The sequence below is a fragment of the Alligator mississippiensis genome, chromosome 4 (assembly GCF_030867095.1).
Source record: "Alligator mississippiensis isolate rAllMis1 chromosome 4, rAllMis1, whole genome shotgun sequence".
Taxonomy (NCBI): Eukaryota; Metazoa; Chordata; order Crocodylia; family Alligatoridae; genus Alligator; species Alligator mississippiensis.
Window position 1 is genome coordinate 221305832 of NC_081827.1, and position 25013 is coordinate 221330844.

A 25013-nucleotide genomic window follows, 5' to 3' on the forward strand; every position below is an offset into this window, starting at 1 on the left:
AACTAAGGCCATGAACAGGTATTAAATTTGTAGCAAGAAATACAGCCTTTTAGCCCTGTAGAAAGTGAACGTACAACTGCCCAAGTGGTTTGTCACAGAAAAAAACAGCAGTTCTGTGATAAAATGCCAACTTTTTCCAACAGCACCTTCTCAACAACACAATGATTTCTAGCATCATGCTTAAGCCTGTGTTGCTACATATAGTACCATGGGGCTTAGTTCAATCCTTCAGCATTTCAGGAGGTTGTCTTGCCCCACCCCACCCCGCCCCCCTGCCCTCCAGCACCAGGGAGCCTGTTGTTCCTGTTGCACTCTACTGCCCCAGGGAGGTAGAGCCAGGACTTGCTGCTAGCCATGTCTGTCTTTGTGAACGAGATAAAAATCCTGCTGTAGAGGTGGCCCTGGCCGAGTGGCCACACGGGGATGAGACCCATGTGCTGCACACACAGCAGGTGTCTCACTCTCCTGCTCTCAAATCTTGCCTGCCATGACTTGGTGTAGTTGAAGAGAGGTAATACCTGCCTATCGCAAGTGTGTGGTACGGTCAGCATGACTCAATACCAGGGTCTTCTGTGGGGCTCCTTCCTCCCCTTCACCCCACCCATTTCCACTCAGGGTGCTAGTTCATGCTGAGTAAGCATATCCAGTTGCTGTGCATGACTGCCTTGCCAGTAGATGGAAAATTAAGCTGCGGAGCTGTTTGGAGTTGGTGTGGTTCTAGCCTCAATTGCTAGATCCAATCATCAGTTCTGGGGTTCGTTGAGCATATATATAAGGAGGTAAATAAATTAATAATAATTCAAATGGCAGGGCCACAGGCTCTTCTTTAGCCCTATGGGCATGCTGACCACCTTGCTTCAGGCAGGACCAATCTCCCAGGGGTTGCCCTGTGCTGGCTGAGTCCGTATGGGCCTGCCAGTCCCCAGCAGACCCCTGGAGTAATGTAGGGCCGGGGGTGGCACAAACTGTGTCTTAGCCGTGAGTGGTACCTGGTCACTCTGCATCATACAGTGATCCAGCATCATTTTGGAAGGTTTTGGAGTTCCAGGTCTCAGGCTCCTGAACTTCTGCCTCCAGGGGAAAACAAGCTTTGTCCTCATCCATGTGTTCCCCCAGCCCTGCAATTACTATGTCCTTATGTAGGAGTTTCCAGGTTGGCCTGGGCCAGTCAAATTCCTTGTTCACCCCCACATGGCTGCCAGCTGTCGGCAGGTGCTAGGAGATCTTGAGAGGCTCATTACCATCCGCAGCTGTTGCATCTGACCCTTAGGCAGTGCTCTGTGCACTGGTTGCTGGCTCCCTCTTGGGGCTGCTGCCCAAACCCAGGTGGAGCTGGGCTTCTGGTCCCTGCCCCAATCCAGGTGTGGGGCCTGGGGAATGCCTGCAACATGCTGGCTGCCTGTCCAGCAGCACAGTGGGGCCTGCCCCTGGAGTGCAGGCTCATTGTTTTGTCATGCTCCCTGTTGGGGATGCACTGTCTGTGGCACGTGCCGGCTGCCCCCCGTCCCAGGGCAGCCAGCATGTGCCACAGACAGCATCTTCTTGTGTCCTATGTCTTCCTGTTGCATCAGCATCTTTGGCATTATCTACAAGCCAAGGAAGGGCACCAAGCAGGGACTCCTGGGTAATGAGCTCTTGTCTGGGTACTTTAAAAGTCTGCTCTCAGCTTTTACAACTGGTAAATGCCATGGCCAGGGCAAACCAGGGGATCTTCAGTGCCTCTCTTGAAGCAGGGGGAGCACCATAGATCTGTGGGGTGGTGCTGTGAGCAGTGTGGTTGGTAGGTTATGTGATCTTTATGTGGTGATTAACTACTGTACTGCAAGGGCCACAGCTGGTTCAAAAGGGAAGCTAGTTACGCTTCTCCTGGAGCCAAGGGAATGTCAGAGCTCTGTAGGGGCAATGCAAGGCACATGGGTGCATAGTGTAGTGACTGGCTCTTATAATTTACAATTTGCAAAGGCCATTCTTGAGGGGAAAATGTAGACTCCACAGCCCTCTTCCAGTGTCAGATAGCCAAGGGCACCACCTTTATTGCCTCTCCCCCCATTAGATATGCTAAATTGGTTGGCAAACCAGAGACTGCGTAGTAAGGGCCTCGGTTGTGTCTGCATGGCCATAAATGGCACTGCACATCAACCTGCAATGGAGCCGAACAAACTGTCTGAAGAAGTAGTGTCAGGCCTTCACTGTGCTGGCAGGAATATGGCACACACTGGACCTGCTGACAACTGGGAGCTCCTGGGTGGCACAGCCAGAGTGGAGCCTATGGGGAGCGGCGGCGGGTGCAGGCTGCCTGCTGTGGGCTTGGGCTCCCTGCCCTGCTGTCCCCCACGCCCTCCATAGTCCAGTGAGTCCTCCATAGTCCAGCGGGTGAGACCCAGTGCAGCAGGGAAGAGCAGAGCCAGGTGGGGAAGCTTGTTGCCACCACTGGGAGCTCCGTGCCACCATGGCAAGGTGCCCCCTGCCTACCCAGCAGCAGCAGCAGAGCAACAACTCTGTGCTGCCACCCCTGCTGCTGCCAGGCAAACAGGGGACACTTTGCCAGGGTGGTGTGAGACTTGCAGCAGTAAGGAGTGTCCCTGCCAGCCCTGCTCTGCCAGGTCCCACCCGCTGGGCTGTGGAGGCCCTGCAGGGGATGCAGGATGAGGAGCCCAAGCCCTCAATGGACAGCTCTCCCCTTCCCCGCCATGTACAAATTATTGGGGGGCGGGGGGGGGGGCACATGCCATCCCTGCCCTCCCAGGAGTGCACGCAGCAGTGGGGAGCCACCCCCCCCCACACCTCCTGGATGAGCTGCCCATAGCCTCATCTTGCTCCCTGCTGGGGCCCTGTGGCCTCTCATTCTGGCCCTGGGCCCCAAGCCCCATGCACTGCCTGGGCTGGGAAGTAGCCCCCGCCCTAGCCCTGCCCAATTCACTGCCTTTATATGGAGGCTTCAATCCCCTCTCCCCCACTTACCAGACTTACCTGCAGATACTGCTCTCCAGGCTGCTTTGGCCGTGTGTGTGTGTGTGTGTGTGTGTGTGTGTGTGTGTGTGTGTGTGTGTGTGTGTGTGTGTGTGTGTGTGTGAGCACGCACATGCACATGGAGCCCCAGGCGTGATTGCCCTGCTTGCCCCCGATTGCTGGAATTCTGCCAGCCTGCAGAGAGCTCTTTGCAAAAGTGGGAAATCTGCGTGTTTCTCCATTAAAATTAAAAATCTGCAGTTTTTTGTTTTTCTGTGGGAAACTAAAAACCCAGATCCCTGTTTATGAGTATACACAGTTTACAAAATACAGAAAAGAAAATGTCACTGTTTTTGAAATTTTACAGCCCACCTCAGTCAGATGGTGTTCATGGAATAATTGTAAAAAGGCATGAAGACCTCATAATTAAGAGCACTGAACTGAGAGATTTCCCTGATTATTGGGTAGTCATAAGCTGGTAAAGAGAATATGGATCTCCTGCCGGGTTTTAATGTGGCTTGGCCCATCCACATAAGGAGATCAAACAAAGTTACACACAATGGTACAGTGTATTACCAGTTAAAACAGCAGTACACAGTGTTACCACTGTTAGAGTTGTAGTAGTTTCAACCAAAGAAACCACATAAAATAAATGTGGACCAAATTTCTGCTAGAGACTAGACTGACACAAGGGCTCACAGGGCTGGACATATAAGCAGAACATGATTTTTCCACAGACTTTTTAGAAAACAGACAGGGTGTTAAGCTCTTGGGGACAGACAGTATCTTGTTGCATTTTTATATAGTGCCTAACTACTGCAAGATACTAGATAATATTGATTTAAATTACATTACAAAATCAAAAGTTTAGCATGTACATAAATAACATAGTTTCATAGTCCTTTATGGCCCTATAGGTGCAGGTGTTACATTTAAATGGACCTAACCATGGGAGATGCCATGCACTGTTGGACTGGGAAGGGCTGTGACAAGAGCAGGTGCTCCTGCCTGCTTTAGGCTTATCAGATTATCTCAATGCAGACAGCAGATCTTCCTGGTCTGGTTCTGCACAAGGCATATGGGGCAGTTGCACCCAATTATACTAGCAGTGGAGGCAGTGAAAGTGGTGTCAGCATCCATGCTGTGGCACCCCCTGAAAGGTTCTCGTGGCACCCAGGGTACTGCAGCATCCACACTGAGAATGACTGATCTTCTGGCAGCACAACTGAGTACTGCATGTTTACTGTGTTAATTGAAGATATCTTTAATAATCTTGGCCACTATGGATGAGATTTATTTTATGCCTTGGAGGCAACTTTTCTAGTGTTTGGTCTTACATGAAAAGTTGGAATCCAGATCTGTTCTGATTCTTTGGAGATTCCTTTTTTGACCCTTGGGTCCTATCTTCCCACTTGGCAAGTTAGGGTGTTTGGCAGCTAGAGAATCACTGTTTGCATCACTCCAACAAAATTTGCTTCAGAGGAGGGGCAGCAACAGATTGATCTCTAGCAATGAAACCAGAATTCCTCAGAGCCAGCAATTCACAATGATCAACAACACATCAATCCAGCTGCAAAGCTATTAATGTTATGCTTTACACTGTATGTAAACTGCATTGTGTTTGTAAAGATTCCCTGGCTTTGTGTCTTTCTAAACTCTTTGATTATAGTGAAAAGTAGATTCTAATTCATCTGACTACTCTAGGGTGACAACATAAAATAGGGGTGTAAAAGCATAAAGCCAGGAATACTTAGACATGTTAAACTGTATAAATAGCACTCAGAGAGTGATAGCATAAGCTCTGCTGTGCCAACAAGTATCTGTGATAAGAATAAACCCTTTAAACCCAGAGTAAATTTTCTGAACACAGAGAGGCTGTACTTTTCAACTGGTTTCCACTGTACTATTATGTTTAAACATAATGTTTTAAAATATAGGTTCCACATTATAATTGAATTAAATATTTAGTATTTTATTAAATCAACCTTTTTTTATTAATGCATGCTTTTCATATTAATGCTTCTATCCCTTTTCTCAGGTATTGCCAGCAATTATCAACATTTCAGAAAGGGTTTTTTGTTGTTGTTGTTTATGATTCTTTACTGAACCTTACTACATGTCAAAATTAAAAAAAAAAATTAGTACTAGACCTATATGCTTTGGAACATCATTGTGCACTCTGGGAATAGGCCAATGCTATCAAAAGTATAGGTCCTGACCTCTGCAGTGAATTGTTGATGAGCAGACTGTTACACCCATGTCCAGCCTCACTGAAATCTTTGTCTTCACCGGAGTGCTATGTGGGTGCAAGGGTCTCCACCGTCAAAGCTCATTGTAGAACTGGGAATGTCTAGGTGTGGGTATAACTTAATTCATGTAAGTAGTTTCATTGAAGCATCTGGCCCTGACCTTTCAAACACTGATGCATGCCCTTATCTTTAAGCATGCAAATAGTCCCAGTTAATTCAATAGGGTTACTCAAAGGTGTAAAGTTACATTTTTGTCTAAGTGTTCACAGTACTGGAGTCTTGGATTGCTGCATTACTGTCTTTTAGTTGTTGTTTCCAATGAAGTTTGTGACCATTTTCAATTTTGCATAAATTTATGATGCAAGTATCTAAAGAATTATTGATGATAAAGTTAATGAGCATGTAGAAAGGCAAAGGGGACTAAAAAAACCCCAGTGTTCTGAGATGCTGTTTTGCTTTTTTCAAATGAACTGAAATTTGGAACCTAAAAAGGATGTTAAGGCTCCTGCATTTTTGTTATTAATGAGTCATACAAGCAAACAAGCAGAAGAAACTAGTCTTATTTTTATTGTATATGTGGTAGAGTTTCAGTTTGCATATATTTTTATTGAGACCTAAAGTTTAAATACTGCCTTGGGAAAACCGGCCAAATTTTTAAGCTATGAACCTTTTTGATTTAATACTTAATCATTTTGAATGCATCAATAGATCCTATAACAACAGCTTCCATTAAGTAAGCAAATTAAAAGAATTTCTAATACTTTTATGAAACTAGTGAAGTGTTTACACTAGTAAAACTTTTTTTCTTGTGACAATTCTTACCACAGGTGAGCTATCACTGCTTTATGAAACACATTTTGCTGTAGAATACAAAGTACTATCTAGTGACCTAATAATCTTTTAAACAGCTAATTAAAGCCAAACTCAGTACTTAGCATTCCAGAACTTTATGAAGTGCCCTGTTTAAATCTTCAACAACAAATAATTCCCAATGGCTCAAACATGAATATTTTGCTAAACTTTATTTGAACAGAAGAAATATGGCATAGAAAGTAAGGTTCTGTATTCAAAATGTTTCAATTCTATGGCTATGGGCACTAGAAAAAGTTGAGATAGCTAACATCACAAAATACCAGTGTTCTGCTTTGTCTTGATGTTTTGGCATACTAAAAATTCTAAGTGAATCATTCTTTGCAGTTGTGCTAATAATAATAGATATTAGGATTTATATCACATGCTAATGGAAGAGATATATTAAATACCTGCATCACAGCAAGTACATTTTATATTGAGTTGTCTAAATCCATTGTTTATTTCCATGTGTTTTAAAATTCTATTATCTCTAGAGTGATAATATTTGTTGTCTTAGAAAATATATGAGTTTTTGATGAATAACATTAGGAGTGAAACATCTCTTTTATTGTATCCAGACTTAAATTCTTATCCCACATTTTTCTTCAAGAACATTATTAGTAAATTTTGAGGTTAGAGAAGTACTGACCCAATCAAACATGTACAGAGCTTGGCCTCTGAGTTAATTAAATATGGGTTAATAACATATTATAAGGAAATCATTGTCCTTATTACAGTTATTAGGTAGTTAGTCAAATTATAGCTTCAAAGGAATGCAGAGCATGGAGAACTCGGGATTAAATTATGCATTTGAACCTTAGGCCAGCTTTTACTGTTGAGACAGTTTGCTACTAAGAGAAATTGTGTGTCATTGAAATTAAATGCTTTTCTGGGGATGGAAGGTTCCAGTTTTTAATGAAATTACTGAGTGTGGTGTAGTGAAATGATTAAAATCTGTATTCCGGGAATGTGGCAGTGAAAAAATCAATAAATGCTAGCAAAGCTTTGCTGCTGGATGTGAATCCTGGGAATGAAATAAACTAGTACAAAAATAATAATTAAAAACATATCAGCACATTAATTTATTTAGCATCAGTCTCTTGAGACATCATCTTCACTAATTTTTAGCATACATTTTACTGTGTAATGAGAGCAGCTTTCTTTTCACATATCCCTATTAGACAGGCAGTATTTTTGCCCTTCCCCCAATGTTCCTGCATTGCAATCATTGTGCTTGCACTTATTATGTTACAAATGACCGAGGTAAGGCTGACATTCTCATTGCATGCAAAAAGACCTAGTCTGCCAAGCTTTTTTTTTTCTAATGAAGCAGCTTTGTGAAATCTCCCCATGTGTTAATACTAATGAAGATCCTCCAGCACAATTAAAATCACAGCCAGTGGCTGAAGAAGAAACACAAAACAATGGCATCTCTCTACATATACATATTTCTTTATGTTTCAAGCAGCTACATTTAGACGTAATTTTGAAATGATTTTTAGAATATCAAATGATTTTCTGTAGTGTTAATTGTGAAGCAGTCAGACACTGTATTTTTTAAATAAGAGATGCTTTATAGGAGACACCACAGTGAAAAGAGTTTTTAATTTCTTTTTCTACCTTCTGTGTGGGATTTTATTATAACTTAAAATCTTTATCTTTATAGTCTGGAGGAAGCAATTCTTTGTTTTTTGTGTACTTTAACCCCGGCCTTGCTTGACTCTTTGCCAGGGGGGGGAAGAGAGAGAGAGAGAGAGAGAGAGAGAGAGAGAGAGAGAGAGAGAGAGAGAGAGCGCGCGAAACCACGTGTGTAGTTTAAAGGGTTAGAGTAGGGAGGTGCAAGTATTTTTGCTGCTCTTCTACAAAAGAATCTATTAACTCAGTTGTTTCAGCCAGGGCAGGAATTTCCAGTAGACAAAATAAAATGCTAATATTTCCAGACATAGCGCAAAGCACTTAAAAAAAACCCAACAACTTTAGCAAATAGTTCTTTTTGAACATATGAATATTTATACACCTTGTATTTTTTATTTTTTTTTCTATTTTGTTGAATTTGTTTCCATTTGCACTGTGTTTCTTTTGCGAGACCTGACCACCGCATCCAGTATGACTTTCTGATGTGTTTGGTCTCTCACTACATGGACTCCTGGTGCTTTGGTAGCAGGCTGCCACTTGCACCCCGAGATCTTCTGGGGATGTAGGAGAGCTACATGGTTCAGTCTCGAGCAGAGCATAAGCCATCGTTCAGGACGTTTCAGGTGCTGTGCCTTCGCCTCCCTGTGTACGTTAGCTGCCTTCAGATCCTCCCGAGCGGATATCAAAATGCGTTGGGCTTTTTAAAACACACCAACTTTTCTGCAACTTTCCCTAGCCCAGAGCCCCTTGCCCGAGCGTGCGTGCACGGGGGGAGCAGGAATGCAGCGCTTCCCCCCGCTTCTTGCAGGGGCTGATAGGTCATTTATTACCGGGGCTGGAGCGAGATAAACAAGCCTCTCTCTTTTTGCCCCTCGTTAACAGCAACTTTCATTGTTGGAGCGAGAAGAGCCTTCTCGGTTGACGTCACTTTTGGTTCGCGAAGCCTTCGCCTGCAAGGGAGGCTGAATAAACCTCGAGGAGAGCAGCAGCTCCGCGCGGGCGCTGCTAGCAGGGGCGAGGGCGAGGGCGAGGGCGAGGCGGCCGCACCCGCACCCCCAGCCCGCCCCGGCGCTTCTCGGAGCGGTGGGCAGCCCGCCCACCCGCACCTGGCAAAGGGCAGCTCTGCCAGCCGCCAAGGTGAGTGGCAGCCGCCCGCGGCGCGCGGGTGGGGGCGCGCCCGCCCACCCCCCCCAGCCCTGTGCCCGGCCCGGCCCGGCCCGGCCGAGGGGTCCCGGCCGCCGCCCCGCTTTGTTGCGCGGGGGTGGGGGGGAGCGGCGCGGCTGCCGCCCTGCCAGGGGCCCCGCTGTAAACTTTATGCATGGCTGCGGGCGGGCGGCGCTGCCTCCGCCGGGGTCGCCGCTTTGTGCGGGCTGAGGGCGGCGGGAAGGTAAGAGGAGCCGGCTCCGCGCCGGCCCGGCCCTTCCTAGGGGATGCAGCCGGCCGGGCCGGGCCGGGGGAGCTGCCCCGAGCTCCGCCGAGCCGAGCAGAGAGGAGCGGGGCGGCGAGGCGAGGCGAGGCGGCTCCCGCCCTGCCGCTCTCCTTTGTGCGCGCCCGGCTCCCTCGCGCAGAGCCAGAAGCGGCTGCAGCCCTTGGCCGAGTTGTTGAAATTTATCCCTTTGTGTATATTACAATATCCTCCATTTTTCTGCCCTCTAAACAACAAGCCTTTCGCCATCTTGGGCAAATTTGGGTGGCCCGGCGCGGCTGTGCTGTGCTGCGCTGCGCTGTGGTGTGCGGGGCGCGGGGCAGCGGCTGCGGGAGCCGCGGGGAAGGCGCAAAGTTGAGGCGGGTCCAGGGCCCGACTGTGACGTCACCTGAAGTTGGAGGGGCATTTTTCCAGGAGCCCGGCGCGGTGCCCAGGGCGGGCTCCCCGGCGCGCGGGGCGGCCGCACTTGACGTGCACAGGTTGGTCGTGGGTCCGACTCCGCCGACTCCGGGGCTGCAAGGAAGGCGCCTCCTCCTCCACTGTGGGGTTTGTTTGGTTTTTTTTTGGTAACAGGTGGAGGAATATCTTTGCGTGACTCTCACTTTTATTCCATTTTTGCGGCCTTTTGCACAGAAATATTAATGTAGCCCTTTAAAAAACCAGAGTTGTGGCACAACATGAACTAGTACATCATGCGGGGATCAGCCATGCTACTATTTACAAGCGGTTACCTGCACCTCTTACTGAAATTTGCACAAGATGTTCAGTCCAGTTTTTTCCCGAAGTAGCGAGTGCCTGGCCTCTGGTTTGGGGGGGGGGGGGCTGGGAAATATGCTTTTTTTTTTTTTTTTTAAGTGCTCATTGCTCAGATATATATTTGCAACAAATAAACTCTTTTAATGTAGTGCTGGCTAAACATTTCCTTTTGGAAAGTACCTGTAGATATTACATGTACTTCAGAGGATATTACAGATGCTGGATTCTGTGGCTAGCAAAATGTAGTTGGCATGCTAAATTGAATTTTTCTTAATACCGATTACCTCTGGCTCTCAGCTCTCGTGTCAGCTGTTGCAAAAAGGGAAACAATAAAAGGTATTGTTCTTTTAAATTACTTCTCAGTGATGCTCTTCATCTCATAGAAGTTCTCTTGGTCACATGGCAAAACTTAGGCAAACCCTGACTACTTGATAAATAATAAGTACCATAAATAGAATGTTATATTTTAATTCCTTTTCCTGCATCAGTTTTACTTTTTACATATTTACAGTCATGCTAACAAGAACATGAAACTGTCTGTGTTTAATTTGCATTCCCTTTGTCTTCAGGGTTGGTAAAAACATTCTTTACAATTAACATAGAGACTAACAGGAACACTTCTAGTACATCAAGATGTTTTTTAGCAAACTCAAAATTGAATGATATATTTAACATATTTTTATGGTTGCATAGAAAGTAGGTTTTTATGTTAATAAATGTCAGCTGCTCACCTTAGCATGTTCTTTAAAAATGCTTTAGAAAGCCTAGCTGAATTAAATGTCTGCCAGTTATGTGAATCTTAGGTAGATGAAAATGTTTAAATAGTTAAAAGCACGTAGAACAGATGGTTCTAAATTATACATGCAACAAAGGCCTGGAAGATTTGGCAGATTATAAATGGTGAGCAACAGAGGATTAGCAGTTTAAGAAAATGGTAGTTAAGTATATTTGATGTCTCGCACCTATTGTAAACCGTGCGCACATTTTTGTCACAATGCTACATGAACAATTTCCAGGCAACATCAAGCAAATTGTATTTGTATTTGAAACCATTTTCAATATTGGCAGTATGTACAAATTGTAAGTATTAAAGAGGGACTTCTTTGGTGTCCAAGTAATTATAAGTCTAATTTGGCAAGCAGGAACCTTTTAAAAAATTAATAGGACTTACTGATTCTTTTAAAAAAACCATAGCTTATACAATGAGACACTGTTAAAGTTATGTGAATGGACATACATTGGAGAGCAAAAAATTCTTTAGAGAATCAAGTTATGGTTTCTTGCTATTTATTGACTTGCTGCTATTTTGAATTAAAGGCATGATTAAGCTTCCTGTGAGTAACTGCATTGACAATAAGCTGTAGAACTGCACTACTCATATTTCTGATTCAATTTAAATAAATACCGGTCTGTGGAGTTGGCTACATGAGAATAACCCAACAAAATGGCATTTGCTTAAGCTCACAATTAAGGTCACAGTGTATATTGCAAATTAGCATGGAAAGCTGTTTTTGGTAATAAAGTTTACTAAATATATGTCTGTTGATTTTGTTTATAATAGGTAGTTTCTTAACCTTGCCATCTTTACCACTGCAGATGATAAGAAAAAGGAACAGTATTTTTTGTATTACACAGTGTAAAAACGTGGGTACATTTAGTATGCCGTCCTTATGGCAAGGTAAAATACGCTGCAAGACTAAAAATTTGGGGGGGTTTGTACAAGACCTTTATTTAAAATACACATAAGAAAGTAAGATCGGTGTTGGTTTTTGTTGTGCACTGCCCTTTTTCTCATTTCTTTGTTTGCATGTTTATTATAGAACTGCAGTGTAAAGGAGCAGATGTTTTGCCAAACATCCTGATGTGTTGCTTTTTCTTATGGGAGTGCCTAACTGTTCCTTCTGATGCATCGACTTGACAGCTGGTTGATTTCATGGAGCTGCTAAGAAGCCATTAGTGGTGTCATTGAATTGAAACAGAACAGTCACTCCCAGCTTGAACCTCAATTGTTAATGTCTTTGTTGCTACTTTTGTGTTCTACACAAGATGTGGAATATCACAGTTGCAAGAAAGTTCATGCTTTTTGTGTGATCTCTCTGAATTAGTGAAAGGATGTGTTAATTCTTGACTGCTTTTAGATTTACAATATCCTTATTATGGCATATCTGGGATTAGGATATCTGAGTTACTGACCTAGACTTAGCAAAACTAGAATTGCAATTTACTATGCAAGCAGGCATGGAAATGCTAGTCCAGAGCTGAAGTTACTTATCAAGATTTATTCCTAGTGCACAAGGGGTGTTAAATTCTAAAAGCACTAAAGGCAAAATACCCCCCCCCCCCCCCCAAAAAAAAAGCCTCCTAAAAACTAGGTTCTTTTGTAATAAAATATGTGCTTATGGCTATGTGATATTATAAGATATTATTGATTTCAGTAGAGATTTAATCTTAAAAAAACAGTATAGTAGGAAAAAAGACCTGTAGCATATACTTGTTTGTTTCTTTTTTTTTAATGCATAACTTTAATATAACAAACCCTGACGAAAAGTAGTTCTTGCCTCACTCAGGTGAGTTGGCCAAATGAAGTCAATGGGATGACTGCCTAAAGCCAGCAGGGTGTGCCCCTGAATGTAAACTGAACCTCAAATTTCATTGTACTTTTCTATAGTTCATTTCAGTCAATGATATTAAATGGTTTTTTAAGCAAGTCTGTGACCTTTTTTTAATACTACGAGGGAGCAGTCAAGAGAAGCACTGGCAAAGTTAATGAGAAGAGAGACAACAGTATATTTCAGAATTATCTTGTAGAATGGAGCAGTCTGAACAGTGACAAAACAATGTAATGCAAATAAATTACACTCTTTAAAGTGTATACAGGACAATGCAGACTCTTAAATATCAGTACAGAACATAACTAAAATTGATTTTTCCTCTCCTCCCCCCAAAAAACAATTACAGAAATGATCACAAACTTTATTCAGCACAAATTATGCACCTAGTTTGTAAAATTTCAATTATACTAATATTTTCCCTGCACATGATTCTATTCTGGTTAATGTTGTGGTAGTTATAAATGGAAAATCTGCTTTGATGTCATTACTTAAGTGGGTTGTAGGTGTCTGGACATCTTTCATGTTTACTTTTAGGGTAAAGTCATGGAAACAGTAATAGAAAAGCAGTCAGATCAGCTTGGAAAAATTAAATCTTTTCTTTTTTGTTACCTAGTTTTTCTCATGCAATCAGAAATAGCAAAGGAATCACCGATGGGTTGCATGAGAAAGACGCTGTTGTAAATCAGATTTAATACTTCACACACTTTTTAGCTTGGCTTTTGAGAGCTTTATGAAGCTGTTTTACAGACAGGGAAAACTGAGGTACAGAGAAGTTAAATGACTTATTCAAGGCCATTGCAGTAAGTCAGTGGCAGACTTGAGGGAAAGAACCACCTCAGTGTGGTGGTCATGTTTCTCTTAGAAACGAAACTTGCATGTGATCCAGCATGCTTGTTATGTGTAAAGTCAAGACTATGCGTAAGCCTTTGAAGGACTGAGGTTGGAGCTTACATTCAGTCTCTTTATAATGCCCAATGTAAGTGGGATATTTTGATTATTCTGAATATTTTTTCTTATAGTTTTAATCTAAAGTGTTCATATCCAGCATCAATGACTGTTATAAAATAATGTACAATATATGAAGGGTCGTGAAAACACTAGACAAGTCTTTTTTTTTTATTAGTGGCTCTCCATATGTGTGTGTGTGTGTGTGTGTGTGTGTGTGTGTGTGCAAGAATTTGTTTTGGGCGTGGGATGGGGTGATTGGTTCAGTCAAGGGCAGTTTATAATTAGTGTTGTTGGATAGTATGTAATGCAAAAATTTAGTTTATAGTTCACAAGTTTTCTCTGAAACTTAATTGTAGGCAGAGCATGAGTAGCTTCAGTTTTCTTGGGTTTTCTTTAAACTGATGAGAATTTTAAAATGCCAGTCTTTTTTTAGATTATTAGTGAGACCAACAGTTTAAATGAACTGTCACTGAAAAATCCCCTCCCCTCCCATATAACAATAAGAAATATGTTTAGGTACTTGTAAATGAAAGAGATTAGAGAAATAATGTTTTCTTTTAACTTTACGTTTACTAAAGTAAGTCCCTTCTCTTGTTTGTATGGGCTTTTTCAAACAGCAACTAGAAAAGAAAAATATTTTGGCAAGAAGACTCCCAGGGAGATATTGTTTCTGAAACTACCTTAAAATAACTAGGTTTTGAAATTCACAGGGTTCCTTTTAATTCTCACAGAAGGTAGGTGCTAGTTTCTATTAGTGTGTAAACTCTCGCATTGCTTGTCAAGATTTCCTGGCTCCTAGTTGGACAAGACATAAAACTCCCTATTCATCTGATTTGGGTCATACAGTGGAAGCAGCTGAATGGGTTAAGCCTGAATAGCTTAGAGCCATGTGCAGAAATGTTTCTCACCTCTGTGAGGGAATGGTGCTGAACATAAAAATTAAACCAAAAATGTGAGGGCACTACCCAAAATGTGGACTCAATCCAAGCCAATGGGATTTCTCCCAGTTGTGAAGCTGATGTGAACTTCCACAGTAGTGTTTGCATGATAAAACGTATGTGTATGCATTTTTAAAAACAAACAAACCTCAAATTCTTAGGACTAAAGAAATGCTTAAATGCATTCTAAAATAAAATTTTGCTTAAAAACAACTAGGTAACCTATCCATCAAATAAGTCTATATATTCTTTTTGTTTCCCCCGCCTCCCTTCCCCTGGGGTTTTCATTTTAGATATATTTCTGACCTTATTATCGCTTGATTTGTTGCAAATAGTATTCAGTATTCAGATACTAAAATAAAATTTACTATAAAATATGTCATTGTTAAAGTTAAACTCTAAGGAATTGTAGTTTGTAGTATTGGATCGGGTTAGGAATATTTTTATTTTTCATTAATGATTATATAGTGACATTTAGGAGGGGAGGGCAGACTAGTTCAGTTGGTTTTGAGCTTTTCAATCATTAGACTTGGGTGTGAATGTAAACCTAAAAAAAGACATTGCTTAGATAATTTAAATCACTTTGCATATGTTTAGAACAATCAGAAGTTATGCCCTTATTTAGATAGTGACTCCGTTATATTGAATTTTAATATTTTTGCTTTAAACTAATGCTTTATTCAAGATGACATTTGCATTTAATAGAATACTATGTTAAGAGATTAGTATAATGGTAGAATGTATTAAATTAATATACATAATACAAAAAGCCTCGTTCCTTTCTTGTAAAAGAGAAATCTTGCTTGAAGATAATTATTGCATAGGTCCAGTGGATGTGTAGAGACATAATTGTGTGTTTTTTACCCTGTTTTCTGTTCTTACACTTTTCCACAAGCGTGCACTCATTAATCAAAGACGTTGCACTCCTGCTGAGGGCAGAGAGGTTCATCAAATTGGCAGCCGGTTTGGTGTAAAGAACGGTGTACTGAAGCTCTTAACGCGCTGGGACATAAATAAATCTAAGGTCTTTGTATGCAAACCCTGGAGGTTAATACTGTATAATTCAATGTCCTGTCTTTGTTTTTATGATTGATGTTTTTAAATGTTTGAAGCTTGATGCAAGCCTTCTAGTAGGTCAGGGCTGACAATCTGATTGGCTGAAGCAAAAAAGCATTAGGTTGACAGAGGGACTTTGAGTACGCTGCAGAGATTTTGATTTTTTTTTCTGAGAGATCATTGTCATATTGCCTGAGCTGTTATAGGAATGTTCCAGTGATTGACATCCCCTGCTGTGATAATGGACCTAGTGCATGAAATGCCAATAGTTTGGTCCTATTTGTTCTGAAGCTTACTGCTATTTGTATCCTTAACAGAGCTAACATGTAGAACAAGCAAAAACTACTGGGATTTCTCTGTAGAAATAGCACTGGGATTTGGCTTTAACATGAATTGGTTGCATATTCATAATTTAAGAACAGCTGGTTACAGCAAGCACATAGTCATTTGCAAGCTATTATAAACCATTCCACTCACACATGGAGCCTGTGCTTGAGCTTTTTTTTTTTTTTATTGATCTACCTGCATTTAAAATCTGGTCACTGCTGCCACAGAGGCCTTTCATTTTAGCTGTGCTTGCAACATAGAACATCTTCAATTTTAAATATTTAACTAAATGCTGAATAAAATGATAAAGTATGGGCTTTGAAGATGCAAACGGTAAGGGTCAGCAATGAGACAAATCTTAAATGCAAAATCTTACTTATGTAAAGCAGCCTGAAAAATACATCATGCGACCTTTGTAGTCCTTTGATTACTTTCCTTCTTTGAAATAAGAAACCTTTGCTAGATTTAGCCAACGTCATGCTATTGAGAACAAGCTTGGCTTTTCAGAGGAGACTCCAAAATTATAAAATAAATTCTATTAAACTTTATCATTACTGTGTGATAAAACAGCAATAAATACCTTGTGATTTATAATAATCTTGACAAGTACAGGAGGTAAAATTTAAGAGACAAGTTAGAGATAGCTTTACTGTTTTCATGTCTCAAAAGTAGGTGGTCTTGCTTTTTGTTTTGTTGACAGTATGTGTGCTTGATAATAACAGCAGTGGCATCTGAGCTGCGCCAATAAATATGAAATTCCCCTTTAGAGACAAAGGATCCTGCTTTTCCATGGCTGGGAATAAAGTGGAGATTAACATTATACTAGTTTTACAACTCTCCCTAATCTTTGCTTGCCTTAAAACCTAGAAGCTGGAGCTCCTAGAAATGTAAGTCTTTTCCTGTTGCTAAATAAAGGGTATCTCTTTTTTTAAGGTATTGAACATCCTGTTATAGCAAGTGAGGCAGTGGTCATTATTACACAAGTTCAAATTCAGTATGATGTGAACTAGAAGCTCACAATATAATGTGGAAGACTGAAAAGATTGTTAAATGCTTGCTGGATGTGAGTAGACCCAGAAAGATGGGATACTTTGCATAAGAAGGTTGTTTAATATGTTAATTGGGTACAGCACTTTTAAAAGGTTAAGCACTACAGGACATGCGAAGTAGTATTTATTTATTTATTTAATTATTATTATTCACAGTTCCAGCTGCTTAAAGATTTACCTCTAGCATCCTATTGTTTCCTATTGAGATGATGAGGGTACAACTAGGATCGTTCATAGGGATCAGTTGCCATGGTTTGGTATGAGGCTATTTTCTTTAGCAGATGCAGAGTGCAGAAGTGGAAGGTGTTCTCTTTCTCTCTTTTTAATCCATCCTATAAAATACCCATAGTACAAAAAGAAATTAATTCTAGCATATTCATTTGGGCCTTCAATGTAAAGAGAATGATTTTACTTTTTCTTGGTGGAAATAAGAAAGAGTCCATTATGGTTCCTTTAAGAAATCTTTAAGTGTATGGGTGTTTTGTTTTATTAATTCTTTTGGTTGTTAGTTAAAATTATTGAATGGGAATAGAATATTCAGCTTCAGCATTTGTTAGCACTTTATCAGTTAACAGCAGGCCACGAGTCAAATTTTGTCAACTTTTTAAGTCAGATAGTGCTAAAAGGTTACTGTGTGGCTAAGGAAGGTGTCACTGCAAACATGACTGTGTCAGGAACTTGGCAGAGGTAGTCTTGTTTTCAGTTTTTGAGCCATTTTTTGTTTTTTGTTTTAACATGTTTGAACCAGAGTAGATTATAGTCCTGTTGGGTGGGTTACAGATTAAGAATGTTATTGACTGCACAAAAGGGTATTAAATGGCGTGATTACCGTTTCATTTAGTAGCAAAATTACAACAGCACATTGTTGGAAAGATATAATAATTGCCCAGGCGTGGTGAAGAAAGCATTCATGCGTGTTTTCATGTCTTGAGTGTGTCATCCATTTGGAGTGGATGGTTGCCACGTGGAGTAGAGGTGAAATGATTACTTGGGACCTTGGTTGGCATAGTAGAAAGGGTCTAGAGCTGCCTTTTGCTTGGCTTGATCTCTATATGAGCTTGCCAAAAGCCACTAGAGAAAAGATGTGGAGTAAAAGAACATGCAGTCTATTTGCTGCTCAGTTACATGAAGGAGGATATAGGAAAATAAATTTATGAAAAGTTTGAATATAGTCCTAAAACACCAGCAAACTATTACAAGTTGCAGTTTGGTCATTTGCCTTTTGCCATTGATATAGGCACTCAGTTTAATTGTTTTTGCTTTGTTTTTTTGGCCTAGCTTTCTTTAGCAGCTCTTATAAGAGTTAGGTGGTATTTTTCTGCCCAAAGCTTAAAAAGATAGCAGGAATCAATGTTTTCCTCACCCTTGACTAAATGTTTTCAGGATGTGCTGGGAAGAAGGAAAGAGTTACCGGCTCTCACTTTTGGCGTGTCCCAAGGTTTAGTTCTGGAATGCTATCTTTTGTGTGTGTGTGAATACATATATTCACCATTGAAACGTAAACTAGACTGAAAGCTGGGATGGGAGAAGGAAATCCAGTGGAACTGATTGATGCAAGCTTTTTGTTAGTGTACCTAATGTTCACTTTCATTTAAAATGTGCTTGCAGAAACCTTTCTGGCCGAATTCTGTAGAAAATAGCTATTCTAACAATGTCCTCCCCCCCCCCGAATAACTTCAGGTATATACTTAGCATGTTATAACACCCCCCCACCCACACACACACACACACACACATTTTGTGGCATAATGAATTATTTTCTTGATGTAGGCTTCCTGTATTTTTTCCTATGTGCTTTTTTTTTTTTTTCTTAAGACACAATGTTTAATATATTTTTTTTTTTTTTTTTTTTTTTACCAGTCATACTTTGTTGTAGTTTAGCTATCAACACAACCTTTGGAAAGCATAATTTAAAAGAAAAGACTATGAAACTTATTTAGGGGTCAGTTTAAGTGGCCCATAAATGCCAGTATTTTCATTATTACTTGGTGCGATACATAGAACACAGCACGTTAAGTATACTTAACATTTATCCAAGACATCTGAGAGTAAGCATAGAATCATTACTTCTCATACAAATAGATTTTGTAGACTAGCATTCAGATGTAACATCATAATATTATATATTTTAAATCATAGAAAGTAATAGCATACATTTAGGAAAGTACCATGTGATCATAAAAAGACTGCACCATAAGGGAACAGATTTAATATTGTTCTTACAACTATGTCTTTGATATTTCATGATTTCTGAGTGCTCAAGTGCCCAACTTCAATGTTCTCTGTTCACTTGTACTTTTCGTGCTTGCAAATAATTAAAAATACTGCACGAAAATTTCATCGTCTGTAATGATTTGTCTGGACCCCAGCATTCCATATATTATACATTTTAGGAGACAAATGGAAGGGAGCACATTTCCTGCACAGCTTTGGAGCTCTACAGCACTGCTGTTGGAGTTCTTAATATGCATTTGAGTGGGATTTTCTCAGCTGCAGTTTGGGAGGCTGTGGATCCCTTCCATATTGAGTGTATCATAATTGGTCCACTTCACATGCATCTTAGACTTGTGAGGACTGAGGAAAGGCTCTCAATGAGCCCTCTCTTCAGTCATCTTCAGCAATATAGATGAAAAGGCAGTCGACCACTGGCTTATTTAGGTTAGCACAAACAGTGTCATGTTATTTGGCTGCGCACTTTAAGCTTGGAACACCCCCTTTTAAATGACTGTGCACAGTCAGTATGTGATATTCAAACTTTTATAACTTAGCACAATCAAGTCTAGTTTTCTTTAGGAGAAATTTTGTGCCACTTCTTAAAGAGGGCTATGTTGGTGCCAACTTGCAAGTGTTAGCTTACTGGGTGTTTTTTTTTTTGTTTTTTTTTAAGTTACAATAACCTTTTAATAATGTGAGAGGGTGAAACCTTCCTTGTGTATCCATATTCTCCTCTTAGCCGAGTATGGATGGGCCATTTGCTCAAACTTCTGGCAGAGACTAAGTATGGAGAACATAGCCCCAAAAGATAGACATTTTATTCAGTTTTAAAAGTAGCTGCAAAACATCATGGTCTATAAATTGTCATCTGTTGATTAGCATGAACTGTAGTGATTAAACATTAGGACAGTTCAGTTTTTACATGGATCAAAATCAGGTTTTCAAAACTGAACTTTAAATTATTAGCTCTCGATATTTAATATTTAGAAAAATGGCAGTTTGCCTTAGGAGGCATTGATCGATTTACAGATGTATATTTGGTTTTGGAATACAGGATTAGATTTTGGCAAGTGGCATCTTGGTGAATTGTCCATTGCTTAGGACAAATAGAGGAAGAAAAGGGAAAGTTGTTAAGACTTGCTTCTGTTTTTTGTGGGGTTAGATCAGGGGTGCGCAAAATCGTGGATTGGCCATTTCCCAGTCCCTGCCAGCGCTGCTTGGACTGGTCTGCATGGAAACCCTAACCCCACACAGTCATGGCCTCATCGTTCCTGGGGTCTCCATGGAAACCTGCTAGAGTGATGCAGGCAGAGGCTGCTGGTAAATGGAGTCGGTTGTGGGCCTGATGTGTCCCATGGGCTGGATTTTGCCCACCCCTGGGTTAGAAGAACAGAAATAGGTTTGTATTTGTGAATATTTTAATGTTGGTTATAAAACAGTAGAAGATTATGCCAAAGGTAATTTGGCTGCCCTGGCCTGGTTATGAGATGAGTGTGACTAATTCTCACAGTACTTCACACTTCATCTAATCCCAGATGTAGTAGTAGTAGTACACTTGAGAAATTATGACAACAGGTAAACTGTGGGTGCATGTGGCTTGCTGGCCTGTGTCAGCCCAGGAAGGACTAACCTCAGGTTACGACCCAAATCAGGGTTGTGGGGCTCTCCTGGCACATGGTCCACGTGGCTCTCCCCGTCACTGCCCCCTGCAATCCCAGCTCGGCCCGGGCTCTGCTGGTGCCACCGGGCATGAGTGAGTCGGGGGCAGGGGTCGCGACCCAGATTTAGGATCGCAGCAAAAAAAGGTTGGGCCACTGGACTAATGCTATGTCAGAAGTCTGCTCGGGCCCTTGCTTCAGGTTCTGATTCTATTTGTCAAGACTTTCAAAGTAACACCAAAAACTAAGCTATTCCTTTAACTCAAGGGTATCAAACAGAGTTTGTGGGATGTATCCAGTTTACAGACCCATTCTGTCTGGCCTGCTGGTAGTCTGGTGGGCTACTGGAAGTTGGGTGATGTGGCCAGTGGGACATGCTGCACTGCAGAATTTTGGGGTTCTTGGATTCCGATAGGCATGGCCACTGTTGGCATGGGGCAAGCAAGGGCCTTGAAGATAAAGCATTCACTTGCTCTGCTGCCATCTGATCCCCAATCCACAGTAGTCCTTGCTTCCAGACCTGTGCTGTCACCTGAATGTCCTGTGCTGTCAGCTGCATATGGACTTTTGACCCACTGCAGCTTCTGCTGTCTCTGTGCATCTGGCTTGGGAAGAGCCCCCAAAGTCTAGATCTGGTTTTGGGCCTGAGGTGAATTTGACATCTCTGCTCTAACTAAAGCAGCTTGTGGGGTCTCAGAAGCCTTTTCCCATTGTGTCTCTCCCTTTGCTCCGGTGATACTCACAGGAGCCAACTTCTTTCACCTGAGCTCTCCTAAGCTTTCTAGGAACCACTTGAATCCTTTTTAGCTGATCCAGTAATCAAACAGAGCTGGTTGGCCCTAGGATCCTTGGGCCCTGAAAGGGTTAGATCTCCCTGTTATGGAGTTATAGATTGAGATATTATTAGGTTCTTGACCATCTGTTTAAGAAGCTAAACGGTGGTAAGAAGTATGAAGCTATTGAGGCTAAAAAAGATGTAAAATCAACTTCACATGGAAAGAAGATTTGGTATTAGGTGTGACACTGGAACAGCATCTGACGTTATTTCACCCATATGCCACTTACACAAGTAAGAAAATTACATTTTCAGTGTGCATTTACAGAATGCTGTATGGAGTTTGATTTAGTGGCCTCCTGATAAGAGATTTGTTTATGAAACTGTCATGTGGATCTTCAGTTTATGGCAGTCAAATGTGGGCTGGGAAGTTATCCAGGAATCCAAGAATAGTTAGACCTTTCAGAAAGTGTCAGAATTCACAAGTCCCGGGCTGGGTTTTGAAATCTGCCTTCTGATTTTGGGTTGGCTGTTCTTGTGATTTGTCTTTTCTGAATTTGTGCGGGTTTAGTTGGGTTTTTTTCCCCATGCATATAAAGTAAGTTTACATGGGTGTAAATGGCCGTGCCTTGTTCAGGTTCGCCACTGAAGTCTAGGGCTCCAATCTGTCAAGTGCCAGTTCTTGGGGCCTGACAGCTTAACCTTGCTGGCTCATATTAACAGAGCACGCCCTCCATCTTGCCTACCATGTCTTGATTTTTTAGATGAGTAGGGAGGATCCTTGATGTTTTACATTTGCCCTCATGAGTGCCTCACTGTCTCTAGGGGCTCCGCCTCCCCTACAACCTGTCCTTGCACCAGCCTGGTCTTATGGTCTGGTCAGGCCAAGTGCCATTGGATGGTAAAGTGGCATCATCCTCACAGTTGGACTAATCTTTCTCTCAATATTTAGTTGACCACTTGTCTCACAGTTCTATGGGCTTTGATGGGTATGCCCGTCAGAGTTAGTCCATCATATATCCTTAATTTTCCTTGTCTGACATTGCTGCCCTCTCAATCTGACCACAGGAGACCTCGCGTCTCCAGAACAAACTCACAGTTTGTCCCTCCTGTCAGTCCTGCCAAACAGCTGATGTTTGCCGTCACCTCCATTCTGTGCCAGCAACTCCTCCGCAGTGTGAAGCTGGTCAGACTGTGCTGAGGCCCCTCCAAGCCTCCAATCAGAAGAGCTACCCCTGCCCTTCTCTTTGTTCTGCTTGTGCTGGAGCACACTCAGGTTTGGGTCGGCTCTCCAACAGCCATGCTCCCAGGTCTGTGTTCTTCCCTCAGCCATTGTGGGGTGCGTCTTTATGACATCCTTTGCGGTGCACCGGCCAACCTGGATCCAGCAGGAGCTTCTAAAGCAGGGTGGATGTGGCACTGGGAACTCCCCAGACCACACCGCCAGCATCTTCTCAAGTACGTTTCTGCTCCTGGCAGGAGTGTCTGCCTCCGTTTCCCGCCCTTGGGCCAGTGGGGGTGTTCCTTGGGGTTCCATCACCCCAATAGGAGTCAGCAAGGTACTCCCCACTATAACAATGGGTATTAAAAGACATGATCAATATAGTTTCTTTTGCTTACCTTCAAAAATAAATTTTGCCGTGATTACTGCAATAATCTTTATAAAAGGGGCAGACTGAATACAAACATATTTATTTGGGGGGTGCAAAATGGGCCATATTTGTTTTGGACTCAGCCCGAGTTGGGGACAGTGATTCAATTTGTTGATTTGGATCACTGTCCCCGATTCGATTCGCCTGAATCTGAAGATTCGATGTGATTCGGAGAGTCAGCTATTTGGACATAGACACAGCTTTAAATGTTTTTTCTACATACCTCGAGGTACCAGGCGCGGATTGTGAATGCTGCAGTGCTGGGGCGGATGAAGTGTTCCACAGGACATTTAACGATGTGTCTATATCCAAATTGCTGAATCTCTGAATCAGTTCGGAGAGATTAAAGAGTCTCTTGATTTGATTCGGATTTGGAGATTTGGCCTCTGAATAGGGCCAGATCTCTGCTGAATCGAATCAGGGAGCGAAGCTTCGCACAGCCCTAAGATTTGTGGTCTTTCTGTGGAGATTTTGGACTTAAGACGTAGGACTCTCCAGCAAAGCGGAGAAAAATGAAAAGCATGGGAAGATATTCGTTGAGAGGTGGAATTGTGACTGTCTTTTAATGTACATCTCAACCTAGTAGATCTTTCTTCCCTTGCCCGTTGGTGACTCTTACCTACTGGAGTATGTTAGTTTTTAGTCTGTCCTTTATAATTTGAATTGCTGTTGTAAACTAAAAACTAATTGTTTTTGTTGTTTAGACCTGATACATAACTCAAAGATATGCTTAAACCTGTAACTGCTCGGAGATTTTAATCTCTTTCCCTGAGTCAAGTGTTTCTGAAACTTTTATACAAATCCTTAGCTTTTTTTTCCCAAGCATCTTTTGAATCACTCTTGAATGGCTTCTTACCATGTTGTGGCTGCCAGGATTAGCTGACCAAATGAACTCTTATGTCCTCAAAAACACAACCCCAAACTGTAGTGTAAAATAAAGCAGAATTTTGTTTTACTTGGGTGTAAAAAGTAGAAAGACCCAATACACATGTGAACAAGTCACTAAGGTAATATGCCTGTTTTATTTGTAATTAGTTGTCTTGATTGCATATTAAGATGCTACTATATTAAATAGCCACACTTCAACTAGAAAAAATCGTGTCAACGCTATAATCAGATCAGATGCTTATGGATTTTGGTCCTTATTTTAGTCATATGTTTATATTTAGTCATATTTTCCTGTAACTTTATTATGAAATCCTGACCTTTTGTACTTGCTTGGTAACCTGTAAGTTTCTACATCAGTTTGGGGAACTGTTTTGATGTCTTCCATCTTCTGCATATCCCAACACTAAGCCGAGTGTAACCAAATACTGTTTAGTTTTGGATGCACCTGGGGCACTTGATTGTGTTTTTTCTCAGTGTCTGTTTCTGCAACACAGACAGCAGCTGTCATATAAAGGATTTGGTGGGGGGGGGCAGAGCAGGGGGAAGGGAATTGTCTTTGGGACAGAGATACTTTCTGTCAAAATTGCATTCAAGGCACTTTCTAGGGACAAAGACTGTGGGGTGCCTGACTGAGAGAGTCATCTCTGTAATATGACCTTGAGGGTCTATGCCTTCTGATGGCCCCTCCTGCTCATGCATAGTAAAACAAGCCTGTTAAGAGTAGCTCATGAGAGATTGGGAACCAGGTGTTGGGAACAAGAACTCTGCACAATTGAGGAGAATGGGTAATGGATGGTGCATGGGTAGGGGATGTGCCCCACATCTCAAAATACAGTGAAGATTTGATTAAAGTAAACTTGTCTTATTCTATCAGCAGCCTATCATTGGTTGCTCCTGAGCCAATGGCTTTAACCATTACTGGGTAGTGCAAAACACTAGTATTTACTTTGTTTTTTGTGTTTGGCAGCTGAAGCATAAATTTGCTTGGAAGGAACAGTGAAGGAGAGAAATAGTGTTGTTTTTAATGCT

General features: G+C 41.7%; 1 protein-coding gene across 19 annotated transcripts in view; it reads left to right on the forward strand.

Annotated features, from left to right (window-relative positions):
• The first annotated feature begins 7921 nt into the window (after positions 1-7921).
• BAZ2B (bromodomain adjacent to zinc finger domain 2B) overlaps positions 7922-25013 on the forward strand; it is a 288601-nt gene continuing 271509 nt past the window's right edge. For 8 of the 19 annotated variants that reach the window (XM_014599410.3, XM_019480279.2, XM_019480280.2 and 5 more), the window contains exon 1: positions 7923-8822. The gene's annotated coding sequence lies outside the window, so the exon portion shown is untranslated. Of the gene's footprint in view, positions 8823-8996; positions 9073-25013 lie in introns of those variants that run through there. The other 11 variants (XM_019480274.2, XM_059727352.1, XM_019480288.2 and 8 more) reach the window with 5 other exon arrangements.